The sequence below is a fragment of the Solanum dulcamara genome, chromosome 12, assembly GCF_947179165.1.
Source record: "Solanum dulcamara chromosome 12, daSolDulc1.2, whole genome shotgun sequence".
Lineage (NCBI taxonomy): Eukaryota > Viridiplantae > Streptophyta > Magnoliopsida > Solanales > Solanaceae > Solanum > Solanum dulcamara.
In genome coordinates, this window is record NC_077248.1 from 23,859,003 (window position 1) to 23,872,596 (window position 13,594).

Sequence of the window (13,594 nt, forward strand, 5' to 3'; positions counted from 1 at the left end):
TTCTTTTTTACCTCTTTCATAAGTGAGGATGCAGACCCATCCTGAACATTAACTCCACCTTCATGGTTCTCTTCAAGGCGAACTCCCAATCGGGCTAATCTGTGTACCTCCTTCGCCAACTCCCTCATTCTCTCCTCTACATGGGCAGTGCTACCCATAGACAACCTACTAAGAGCATCAGCAATAACATTAGCTTTACCTGGATGGTAGAGGATGCTTATGTCGTAGTCCTTGAGTAGCTCGAGCCATCTCTTTTGCCTCAGGTTGAGTTTCTTCTGGATGAAAATATATTGTAAGCTCTTGTGATCGGTGAATACATCAACATGCACTCCATACAAGTAGTGGTGCCAGATTTTAAGTGCAAATACCACAGCTGCCAGCTCAAGGTCATGAGTTGGGTAATTCCTCTCATGAACCTTAAGTTGTCTTGAAGCATAGGCTATCACCTTCCCCCTCTACATCAACACACAGCCCAAACCAATTTTGGATGCATCACAGTAGACTACAAAGCCCTTGGTTCTATCGGGCAAAGTCAAGATAGGAGCAGTGGTTAGCCTGGTCTTCAATTTCTGGAAACTCTCCTCACAAGTATAGGACCATTGGAACTTAGCCTTCTTTTGGGTCAGCTTAGTCAATGGTGATGATATGGATGATAATCCCTCTACAAACCTTCGATAATAGCCGGCCAAACCCAAGAAGCTCCTTATCTTTGTCGGGGATGTGGGTCTGGGCCAATTCTTCATGGCTTCAATCTTCTGAGCGTCAACCTGAATACCATCTCCAGATATGATGTGGCCTAATAAAGCCACTGATGCAAGCCAAAATTCACATTTGGAGAACTTTGCATACAATACCTGCTCTCTCAAAGTTTGTAAGACGACTCTAAGATGATGGGCGTGCTCCTCCTCATTCTTGGAGTAGACCAGAATATCATCTATGAATACTATCACAAATATATCAAGATATAGTTTAAATACTCGGTTCATAAGATCCATAAAAGTTGCGGGGGCATTTGTCAACCCAAAGGACATCACCAAGAACTCAAAGTGGCCATAACGAGTCCGAAAAACGGTCTTTGGAATATCATACTCCCTCACCTTCAACTGATGGTAGCCGGATCTCAGGTCTATCTTTGAGAAACACGTGGCACCCTGAAGTTGATCAAATAAATCATCTATTCTGGGGAGAGGGTACTTATTCTTTATAGTGACCTTATTCATCTGCCTGTAGTCAATACACATTCTAAGGGACACATCCTTCTTTCGCACAAATAGGACCGGAGCACCCTATGGTGAGACACTCGGCCTAATGAATCCCTTATCTAACAAGTCTTTCAACTGCTCTTTCAATTCTTTCAACTCAGCCGGAGCCATTCTATATAGAGGGATTGAGATAGGCTGGGTATTAGGAAGAACATCAATCCCAAAGTCGATCTCCCTATCCGGAGGGACTCCAGGCAGATCTTCAAGAAAGACGTCGGGAAACTCATTGATAATCAGGACTGACTCGAGAGATGGGGACTCAATATTGTCATCTTTCACTCGAACAATATGATAGATACATCTTTTTGAGATTAGCTTCCTGACCCTAAGGTAAGAAATAAACTTACCCTTAGGCACAACAGGACTCCCCTTCCATTCTATGACAGCCTCGTTCGGGAATTTGAACTTAACAATCCGGGTCCTACAATCAATAGAGGCATAACAGACGTAAAACAAGTTCATGCCAAGGATCACATCAAAATCAACCATGTCCAACTCAACTAAGTCGGCCAAGGTATCCCTGTGATAAATTGACACAGTGCAGTCCCTATAGACTCTCTCAGCTAAGACAGAATCCCCGACAGGAGTAGCTACACTGAAAGGTTCAAGAAGACGTTTAGGAACTTTATTGAATTTACTAGACACATAAGGAGTCACAAAAGATAGGGTGTCACCCGGATCCATCAATATATAACAATCAAGAAAAGAGACTCCAATCATACTCGTCACGACGTTTGGAGAGTTCTCCTGATCTTGACGACTACCCATGGCATATAGGTGATTTGTACCTCCATTCATACCTGAAGTAGTGCCCCTTTGATTACCTCTAGCCGGCAGTACAGTGGCAAAATGCTGGACTTTGTTTCCCCCTATTGGACACTCCCTCTGAAAATGGTCCATTTGGCCGCATTTATAATAACCAACCCTTTCCGCACTGCATTCTCTCAAGTAGAGCCTACCACACTTGCCGCATGGTGGCTTCCCCCTCGAACCTTGACTTACACTGGTCTGGGATTGAGAACCCTGGGGTCTGAAATTCTGGCGACTCTGTCCCTGCCGATCATACCTGTTCTGCGGCATAGGTGCACTGGCGGTAGATGAGGCATAGTTGGAAGGCCTCTTCTGGAAGAAGGACCTGTTGCCCTTGTTTTGCCTCTGTTCATTCTTATGCCCAGCTGATCTTGCCTTCTTGCTCAGATGATCTTCTTTGTCTTTTCTTTTCTCATCCTCCACCTGTTGAGCATACACCATTAACCTCGAAATATCCATGTTAGAGATCAATAATGCTTCTTTGCACTCTATCTTCACATGTCTCCCCAATCCGGAGACGAACTTTCTCATTTTTGACCTCGAATCTAGGATCATCTCTGGAGCATACCTGGACAGCTGGATAAACTTCAGGCCGTACTCCTTAACAGTCATGCCTTCTTGTTTCAGATTTACAAACTCCTCCACCTTCGCTTCTCTCAATTCTCGAGGAAAGAAGTGGTCAAGAAAGGCTCTCTCAAATTTATCCCACATAGCAGGTTTAGTGTCCTCACCTCTACCTTGTTCCCATTGGTTGTACCAAATGTTTGCCACATCTTTGAGTTGATAGGACACCAACTCAACCCCCTCAATTTCCGTAGCATGGATGGCTTTCAGAATTTTCTATATCTTATCAATAAAATTTTGGGGATCTTCATCAACCTTAGAACCCGTGAATGCCGACAGATTCATCCTCAGAAAGTCTCTAATTCTAGTAGTAGCAGATGACTCTTGGGAACTGGAGTTAAGAGTGGGCGAGCTCTGATTACCATTCCGGGCAGCCACTAATTGAGTGAGCATTGCAATTGCCCTTCAAAATTCTGCCTCTGATGTGGTTACAGGCGGAGTAGCAGGCACTTGAGGTGTCTCCACATATCTCGCAGGTCGGTCTCTAGCCCTTAATGGGCGTACCTCTAATTGGGGCATCTCGGTGTTATCAACGTTTCTCTGGCTAGCCATACGTTTAGGAGGCATTATCTGTAACGTACAAATGCACGAATTAGAAAGGAGTTTTATAGAGTTTAACTCTATCGAACGAATTCCAGAGTATGAAAGAAGTGAAACAATTCCTAATGTCTTATAGCCTCCTGATTATAAGTGTGGTGCACAACACATCCATAAGCAAGACTCTACTAGAAACAGCTTCATAGACTCCCTAGGACTCTTGAACTCTGTGCTCTGATACCATATTTGTCACGCCCCAGGAGGGTACCCTAGACGTGATCGACACTCGAAAGCTATTTCTGACCTTCAAGCGAACCACCTGATTCAATCACACTATCATTCAATCACATTCACTCAGAGGAAGACTCAATCATAGACACACTATTCATAATATAAGGGCCGAAAGCCAATCACTAATAACTCATCAAAACAAATATAATAAGACTTCTCAAAAATAGCAGTCCAACCTTCCCACACTCTAGTCTATGAAGCCTCTATCAAAGTCTAGAAGGTGACGATGACAAGCCCATGGCTACCAAAAATCAAAATAAAGGAAACGACAACAAAACTACACAAGAAAGCTCAACATCCTCCGGAATCTAAGAGGACTCACCAACTACCTGGGAGTGTATGAGGATCTTCAACGGAGCACCGGTTGATGATCTCTAGTACCTGTCTCTGCATCATGAAACAATGCAGGCCAAATGGCGTCAGTACATGGAATGTATGAGTATGTAAAATGGCTGGATGAAACAAACATCAAGAAAACATTAATATCAACTCAGGATCTCAACTCATATATATATACATGACAACTCACTCAAGTGTCCTAAGTCTAACAAGAAATGATTTAGACGGGACCAATCACAAGCCACTCAACTCAACTGACTCGGAGTACTATCAAGACCTAAATAGGAGTTTCTCTTATCCGACAACCATCACCTATGAGCCAGTGATAGTACAATAATCAGACGTTGTTTCCAAGTCCGTCCATACCTTGCCAGGGCATGAACGCCTCCCTAATCATGGATACCATTGATTAGTCAAGTCCTATCATTTCAGGACAATAAAATGGGAAACATCCAACTTTAACGGTTCGATCCCACGGGAAGCTTCTGACTTTAATGGTTCCATCCCTACCTACGTTGGCGGCGTAGTTTCTGGGGTTCGAGCATGGACTGTACTCTTACCTGCTTCGGTGCTCGATACTTCTCCCATGACTCTATGCTTATAAGACTCTCTCCAATCATCTCAAACAAGCCCTCACAGCTAGTTTCATATGGGATATTACCAACTCATCAACTCTATTCTCATTTCAACTCAATTAAGTCATAATGGCAAGCCCCAAGTAGGACCTCGTCCACTCGTCAATTCTATCCTCCAATCAATTCAATCAAGCCTTATTTAGATAAGCATTTATGGCCTCTACTTAGGACTTATCACAACTCTAAAGCTTTAACCCAACAATTCAAGTAGAATAGCACATTCGACAAAATTGACTTATGCAACATAATCACATGGTTAAAGAGATCAACAAAATATAATAACAAGTCATCTCCACCAACTCATGCTAACATGAAGGTTTTAGGAACTTCTTAGCTCAACAATTTTAACACCAATAAAGTCAATTTAATAGGAGACAAAACTCATTCAAACATAAATCATACTAAGAAACTCCATTATCATGGATATCTAACTTTAAAGTAAGAGTAGGGCACATGGGTGGAATCACCCCATGTTTTAGATAGCCTTACATACCTTAGAATAGATTCTTGAATAAACTTTGTTGTTGGGTCTTTAATGGAAAGCTTGAAGTCTTGAAGCTCTTGGAACAATTCTTTGTTAAAAATGGAGAAGAAGAAGAAGAAGAGAGAGTTTTCTAGGGCTTTTCTAGAGAGAGAGAGGGGCTGCAAATTGTGATCCCAAAATGCCCAAGGATGATATATATATAATTTGGGTGAATTCCCAAATTGCCTCTTCTTAATAGTTCTGAAAATAGGCTAAAATGCTCCTGGCTTGATAGTGGCGCGTCGCGCCCTTACAGCGCCAGGCCGATTACGCCTAAAAACTTGGACAACTTTTAGTGGCGCGCCGCGCCAAGGACCAAACTATTGAGGCACATTCTTGGCGCGATAGTGGCGCATCGCGCCCTTACAGCGCCAAGGCCAAATCTTTCTAGGTTCTGGAAATTGGCTTGAAAACCCTACACATCTCGTAGTGACGCACCGCGCCAAAGACCAAACTACTGAGGCATGTTTCTGGCGCGATAGTGGCGTGTGACGCCAAGCCCAGTTTTCCAACAATTGCAATCCAGGCCTGAAATCCCTGTCGTGCTAGTTCGTCTTAGGATCGTCATATCTTTCGACTCCGAACTTCAAAATTTATGTTCTTGGTAGCATTGGAAAGAAGACTTAATGACCTTTAATTTGATGGGTCGTGGGCCACCCAGATCATCGTCCTTCAAAAGATAGGGTCATTAGAAGTCAACCCCTTATGCGAACTCCTCCTCAAACTTAGCCACGATGAATCTTTTGGATTTGATTTGGTCCTAGGGGTCCTTCAGCACCCCACATCACCTCTAATGCTGCTCAATTTCTCAAAGACTCACCTTACTCATGCAAATGCTCCATAATACTCGAGTTCGACCCTACCCGAATACAAGAAAGGTCTGAATCTTAGGGAAAAAGTTTGAGGGGTGTTATAGTCTTTCACAGTTAAATATTCACTTTTTAATCCTTCATAAATATGATGATGGAGAAACATCATGACTCTTGCTTTATCTTGGCTTGATGCTTTATTTTCTTATTTAATAGTATCACCAAGACCTTTAGCGTCAAGGTGAATTTCAGCATTAAGGATCAATGATAAATAATTTTTTTCAGTAATGTCAAGTGCCACAAACTCAAGTTTTGATAAATTTGACATGATAAAGCATGAGATAGAAATTAATTTAGAAATAATAAAGACAACTAAAATTAAATTTCTTTAGTAGATATACCTGATATAAAAATTAATTTTTCTGAAGAAAATTAGAGTTTCGTGTTGATAACGTATTATAAATAAACTAACTTAGCTAATTGATAAGAAGGAGTAATAGAAAGAGAGATTTTAGAGAAAAGGAGTTTGTATTGTGTGTTTCATTTCGTAGCATTAATGCCTTTTTATAGGCAAATTACATAGAAAAAAATGGCGAGCTACAGTGTAAAATGCCTTAATCTACAGTGAATTTACTATTTATCTACAATGAAAATATAATTCACTACAGTGTAAGTGGATCCCATGGACATCCACTTTTGAATATATATATATGCATTTCTTGGGCCTCCTTCTGATGTTTGGGAGTTGAATTTGTTCGTTCTTAAGGGACCTCTTGCCTCGCTTGGAAGCTTATTTCACTATTTATAAAAATAAGTCTATGTTTCTTTGATACATTTTTATTTAATGATATTTTATTCTACTATTCGTATTTTGCAACAAGAGGATCTAGAATCATACTCAATAATTTATTGTCCAAAGGGAGATTCCTCTTCACTGAGAAAAAGGACACTTAATTTGTTCCCTTAATATTTTGTACTCCCTCTTTAAACATTCATACAACCTCTAAATATAAGTTTTACAAATTTTTCTCTCTTTCTTAAATTACGGCTCTAATTATGTTAACCTCCATGGATGGAGGTTGAGAGAAATTTGATGGAGGAAGAGGAGATGAAGAGAGAAGAGAGAAGAGAAGAAGAGATAGGAAAGTAAGAGAGAGAGAGAGATGTGACAAGAATAACAATGAAGAGAGAGAGAAAAATATCTTCTACATCTTTATTCCAATTTTGCATCATACATTTGTACATGTACATATTGAGTAGTTTCTAAATTTCTAACAACCTCATTAACCAACTTTGTTAGTTGTAACTAACCATTACCTTGACCAACTAACTAGCTTAGTCAACACTCCCTCTCAAGCTTATGGTTTAAACAAATCCATGACTCCTAGATGACTTAGAAGTAGTTGGTGTTGGGCTTTGCCAAGTCTCTTTGTGAGTAGATCAGCAAGCTGATCTTTGGTGTGAGTGAACTTAGTCTTTAGGGTTCCTTGGTAGATTGTTTCCCTTACAAAATGGCAATGTATGTCTATGTGTTTGGTCCTTTCATGGAAGATTGGATTTGCTGTAATTTGTATTGCAGACTTACTGTCATACACCATTCTAACAGGAAGATCAACAAGAATACCAAGTTTTTTGAATAAGCCAATCAGCCAAGTTACCTTCGCTACACAGTTTGCCATGCTTCTGAATTCAGCTTCTACTGAACTTCTAGAGACTGTCTTTTATTTCTTAGATTTCCAAGAGATGAGAGCTTCACCAAATTTGATTAAATAGCCAGTGAAATACCTTCTAGTCTCTAGACATGCACCCCAGTCTAAGTCACAATAAGAAAGAAGTTGATTTGAAGCCACTGTTGGCATGAAAAGTCCAAGACCTAGAGCTTCTTTGATGTATCTTACCACTCTGAGTGTTGCTTCCATATGAGACTTTTTGGGGCAATGCATATATTGACTCAACTTCTGAACTGAGAATGTCAGGTCTGGTCTGGTCATTGTTAGATAGAGAAGTCTTCCAACTAGTCTCTAATATCTGTCAGGATCCTTCAGCACAGGATCTTCATGTTCTCCTTTTAGAGGAACCTGCTCATCAAATTTAACAAATGTTAGTTTCAAATTTTGTTCCAGTGGTGTACCTGCAGGTTTAGGTCCCCCTAGACCATCTTTAGATATTAACTCTAATGTATACTTCCTTTGAGATAAGTGTATCCCTTGACTGGATATGACAACTTCAATTCCTAGAAAGAACTTAAGTTCTCCCAGATCCTTCATCTTGAACTGTTTCTGCAAGTCCTTCCTTATGCAGTCTATAAGTAATTGTCTGTTGCCAGTGATTAAGAGGTAATCAACATAGACTAACACAGTCGCTATGTCACCTTCAACTTGTCTAGTGAACAAAGAATAGTCATAGTGGCTCTAAGTGAAGCCTAGTTGTACTAGAGCTTCTGTCAGTTTTAAGTTCCATTGCCTAGGAGCTTATTTGAGGCCATAGAGGGACTTGTGGAGTTTGCAGACCTTACCATGCTCCCCCTATCTAGTAAACCCAGTTGGCATAGTCATGTAGACCTCCTCCAGGAGATCACCACTGAGGAAAGCATTGTGCACATCCATTTGGTGAATTCACCATCCTTTGGAAGCAGCCAAGGCAACAATAGATCTAACAATAACCATCTTTGCAATAGGGATGAAGGTCTCACTGTAGTCCAGACCCTCTTGTTGGTTGTACCCTTTTGCCACTAGTTTTAGCTTAAACCTTTCAACTTTACCTGTAGCTTTGTACTTCATCTTATAGACCCACTTGCAACCAATAGGTTTCTTGCCGGGTGGCAGGTCAACCACAGTCCAGGTATGATTATCCTGCAAAGTAGAAATTTCAAGTTACATAGCTTGGATCCACTTAGTATCAAGTGAGGCATCAGAGTAGGAGAAAGGTTCAGTGACAATTGAATAAAAAGCTAGAGCATGAGCATAGGAAGGAAACAAATGAATGTATAACATATGGCCAGAGATAGGGTATGAAGAGGTGGAGCTATAGTGAGCAGTAGAAAAGTCCTGAAGCCACAATGGAGATTTAGTTTGTCTAGAGGACTTCCTAGAAGGAACAGGTGCCTGAAGGGTAATATTAAGGTTTGAAGGGTGGGAAGAAGAAGATAGAGAGGGTGGTGGAGAGTGGGGTAATAGAGGGGATGGAGAAGGTGGCACAAGAGGAGGATCATCAGTTTCTGGTGGTAGAGTAAGAACAGAAAAAATAGGATTAGAAGAAATTTGCAAGTCTTTGAATGGAAAGATATCCTCCTTGAAAACTATATTTCTATTTACAAACAGAGATTTAGAGTGCAAATCATATAAGAGATAGCCCTTTTGTGATATAGAGTATCCCATTATGACTGCAGGAATGACTTTAGGTAAAAATTTGTCTGGGACCTTTGGACAAGCAGAATAGCATAAGCATCCAAAAGTTCTTATATGTGAGAAGGAAGTGGGTGATGAAAGTAACAGTTCAAAGGGAGATTTTTACTAAAGAAGTTTGGATGGAAGTCTGTTAAGAAGGTAGACAGCAATGGTGACACACTCACCCCAGAATTTCAATGGGATACAGGCTTGAAACCTGAGTGCTTTAGCCATATCTAAAATAGTTCTATGTTTTCTTTCAGCAACATTATTTTGCTGAGGGGTATAGACACATATGCTCTGATGAAGGATACCAAGAGTAGATAGTAGAGACTGGAACTTATGACTAAGAAACTCACTGCCATTATCAGTCCTAAAAGTTTTAACAGTAGTGGAGAAGAGGTTGTAAAGCTGTGAATTGTTTTTTCTCACCACCACTATAGTATCAGCTTTAGAGGCAATAAGAAATAACCAAGTAAATCTAGAAAAGTCATCTACTATAGAAACAAAGTATTTCATTCTAGAATAAGTTGGTACCCTGTAGGACCCCATATATCATAATGAACAAGTTCAAACAGAGACTTAGAAACATGAGAACTAGCTGGGAAAGGGAGCTTAGTTTGTTTAGCTAAGGGGAAGATAGTTCAAGGTAAATCCACAGTGGTATGTACAATATCAATTCATGTGGATTTATTTATTATGTCTATAGGTGCATGACCTAATCTTTTATACCACAGGGAACATGACTCAGGTTGATTTGATGGACTAGAGGAAGTATTTGTTGAGTATGCTGAATGGGGAATAACTAGGGCTGAGTTGATGAGATCTTCCTTGAGGATGTAGAGGCCTTGTTCTTCTCTACCAATCTCTCTGACCAGTCCACTTGAGAGATCCTGAAAAATACATAAATCAGGAAAGAAGACTGTCATACATTGAAGTTCTTTGGTAAGTTGTGACACAGACAGTAAGTTACACTTGAAATCTGGAACAAATAGCACATTACTAATACTTTGGTTACCAAGTACTTTTGTTCTCCCAGTATGTGAAACTGATGCTACATTACCAGTGGGGACATGAACTTCTCTCCTCTCAGAACTAGTCATAGGTTAAATTGTATCAAGTATATTAAGGCTAGCAGTCATATAGTCTGTGGCTCCAGTATCAACTATCCATTGCTTAGGCACATATTTGGAGACTAAGAAAGACAAGATAATACCTACAGAGGCTGCTTTGACTGAGTGCTCCCCTGTATTGTAACTTTTTTTTGCCAACATTTGCATGATCTGCTGATATTGACTTTGGGTGAAGAAAGCTGTTGAAGCTGGGGAACTGGGACTGGTTGTAGCAGGTTGAGAGGTTTCAATGTGATTAGCATAGGAATTAGTAGTAACACCTTTCTTCTTTGATCTCCAGCTAATTGGATAGCCTTTAAATTTAAAGCACTGATCCTTGGTGTGTCCCCTGTATCCACACACTTCACATAAGACCACAGCCTTCTGAGGCTTCTGTAACTGTGGCTTGTACTGAGAGTCATAGTTTCCTCTATTTGGATGACCATAACCACCTCCTTGTTGATGACCAGTATTACCACTCCCCTATGTGTAAGTTTTTTGACTGAACAGAGTTGTACTTTCAATAGCTCTATGAAGAGAAGCATCTGAACTTGCATGCATTAGATTTCTCTGACTCTCATGATCTAGGATTAGAGAGAAGGCTTTGTTTAGGTTAGTCGTGGGAGTTTGAAGCAGAATTTGGCCTCTAGCTGCTGAGTAGGATTCATTCAATCCTATTAGAAACTGAAGTAGTCTTTGATACTCACAGTGTTCTTTGAATTTCTTAGACTCATCAAAAGATCATCCTGGACAAGGCATGATGGAGTCGAATTCATCCCATAAACTCTTAAGTGTAGTATAGTAATCAGTCACTGATAGAGTTCTCTGGTTTAGGCTATGAATATCCTTATGAAGATGAAACACATGCACACCGTTAATCTTATCAAACCTCTCCTTTGAATCACACCAAACTTTGTGCGCATCATCACTATATACTACACTACTGAGCAGACCAGACCTCACAACATTCATAATCCATGACAAAAGAACAGTGTTGCATTTTTCCCAAAGATCAACATATTCAGGACCAAATTTTGACTTAGGAAACCTACCATCAATAAACCCTAGTTTACTCTTACCTAGTAGCCCAATCCTCATGGAACGACTCCAGATAGCATAGTTCTCTGATCCAGTGAGTTGCGAAGAGATTAGGGAGCTTCCTGGTGTGTTATTAGGTTGAAGATAGAGTGGATAGTTCTGATCTATCACCGGAGCACTGAAACGTGCAGCTTCTGCGGCAGTGTTGGTGTTTAGGTTGCTGGTTTCCATAGATCCAGCTCCAAACTCAACGGTGATGGCTATTTTTTCACAGTTTAGAGATTTGATTTTCTTCTTGGCTGTTGGTTACCAATTCGATTTCTCCTTGGCTTCGAGTCATAGCAGTCAATTGCACTACACTATGAACACGATAGTAGCTCTGATACCATGTTAACCTCCATGGATGGAGGTTGAGAGCAATCTGATAGAGGAAGAGAAGATGAAGAGAGAAGAGAAGAAGAGATAGGAAAGTAAGAGAGAGAGAGAGATGTGAGAAGAATAACAATGAAGAGAGAGAGGAAAATATCTTCTACACCTTTATTCCAATTTTGCATCATACATATATACATGTACATATTGAGTAGTTTCTAAATTGTACAATACACTCTACTAACTAATTTCTAACAACCTCATTAACCAACTTTGTTAGTTGTAACTAACCATTAGCTTGACCAACTAACTAGCTTAGTCAACATTAACCAGTGCCACATAAATTTGGGATGGAATAAGTAACTTAATTATATTAAGGTGAGAATTCTTCACGAAAAAGTGTAAATTAACACGTAGATCATGCGTTATCTTGCCAAATACAATCAACATATAAAATGAAAGAAAAGCTTCATATAAAAATGATTTATTAAAAAATACAGATTAATATAAATGATGGATCAGTCCAATGAGGATACACTAATACATTAGTAGTAATCATGCAACATATATCGCCGAACGCGGGCCTTTAATTTTTTATTCAAAACGTTTGTCCTCTTGGGAGTATTTAAATTGCAACATGCATATTAAAACTTCAACATTTTGTAGGAATAATTCTTGTATGCAAACACAACTAAAGGAATATTCCACTAGTGAACATTATTCCATTTTTCCTAAAACAAAAATCACAAGGCATCTTAAGTCATTTAACAGGCTGAATTAGTGTATAATTATCCACTTTCGTAAACAGGCTGAATTAAAATAAATCTTAAAACTGGTTTTTAAATTTCAAAAATCTCACGTGGCTTAAAAATATTCTCTCAACCGTTTATTTACACACCCAGACTCGATCCAATTTTTTTTTTAAAAAAAGACTAAACTCTTCATCTATTCAGATCTGATCCAAATTTATTTTATGACTGAGTATAAGAAGAATTATTTTTTTTTCCATTTGGGTCAGGTTTAGAGGTGTAAAAAAGGAACGAGATAATTTTTGAAAGCCACATGACATTTTTAAAACTTAAAAATAAGTATTATAATTTTTTCAATTAAGTAAATATAGTGTTGGGTTCTAGGCAGTTTTGATGATTGACGAGTGACATGAAACAGGTAATTCAACCTGGTTCATAGATAAACTGTCTCAAGGAGATAAATCTATAGCAAGATCACTAATGAATAAACATAAGTGTGCAATAATTAAGGAATGTATGATAATTTATGATTAACTCAAGGAAATAAATATGTGTTGAATTGAAGAGTTGGAGTTCGACTACAACACAAAAGAATCAATGAATTTCATTTGAAGGAGTCTAAAGAGGCAAATAGTTTGAATTGAAGAAGGGGTCTCACTTGAAGTAGATTTCTTCAAGTGAGTGCTTAATTGAAGAGTTGGAGTTTGACTACAACACAATAGAATAAATGAATTTGATTTGAAGAAGGAGTCTAAAGAGGCAAGGAGTTTGAATTGAAGAAAGAGTCACGCTTAGATTAGAACTCTAAGTCAAGATATTCGAGTCAATGCGGAGTTTGAAGCAAAGAAAAACTCTCTGAAAAGTTGTACTTAAATAGAAGCAAAGTTGTTCATAATACTTGTGCACTTACAAAGCAAAAAGGGCAATTGAAAAATTGACTTCACAAGTGCTACCAACAAACTGAAGGAATTACATTGAAGACCCTGGTCCTATAACAAAGTTTATGTGTTTGGAGTTTTTCTTTGAGTTGTAATGTTGATGTAATCTTAGTTTAGTGAGTTATAAACAATCTTCAAATTATTGTGATAACCCAAAGACTTGGGAACACAT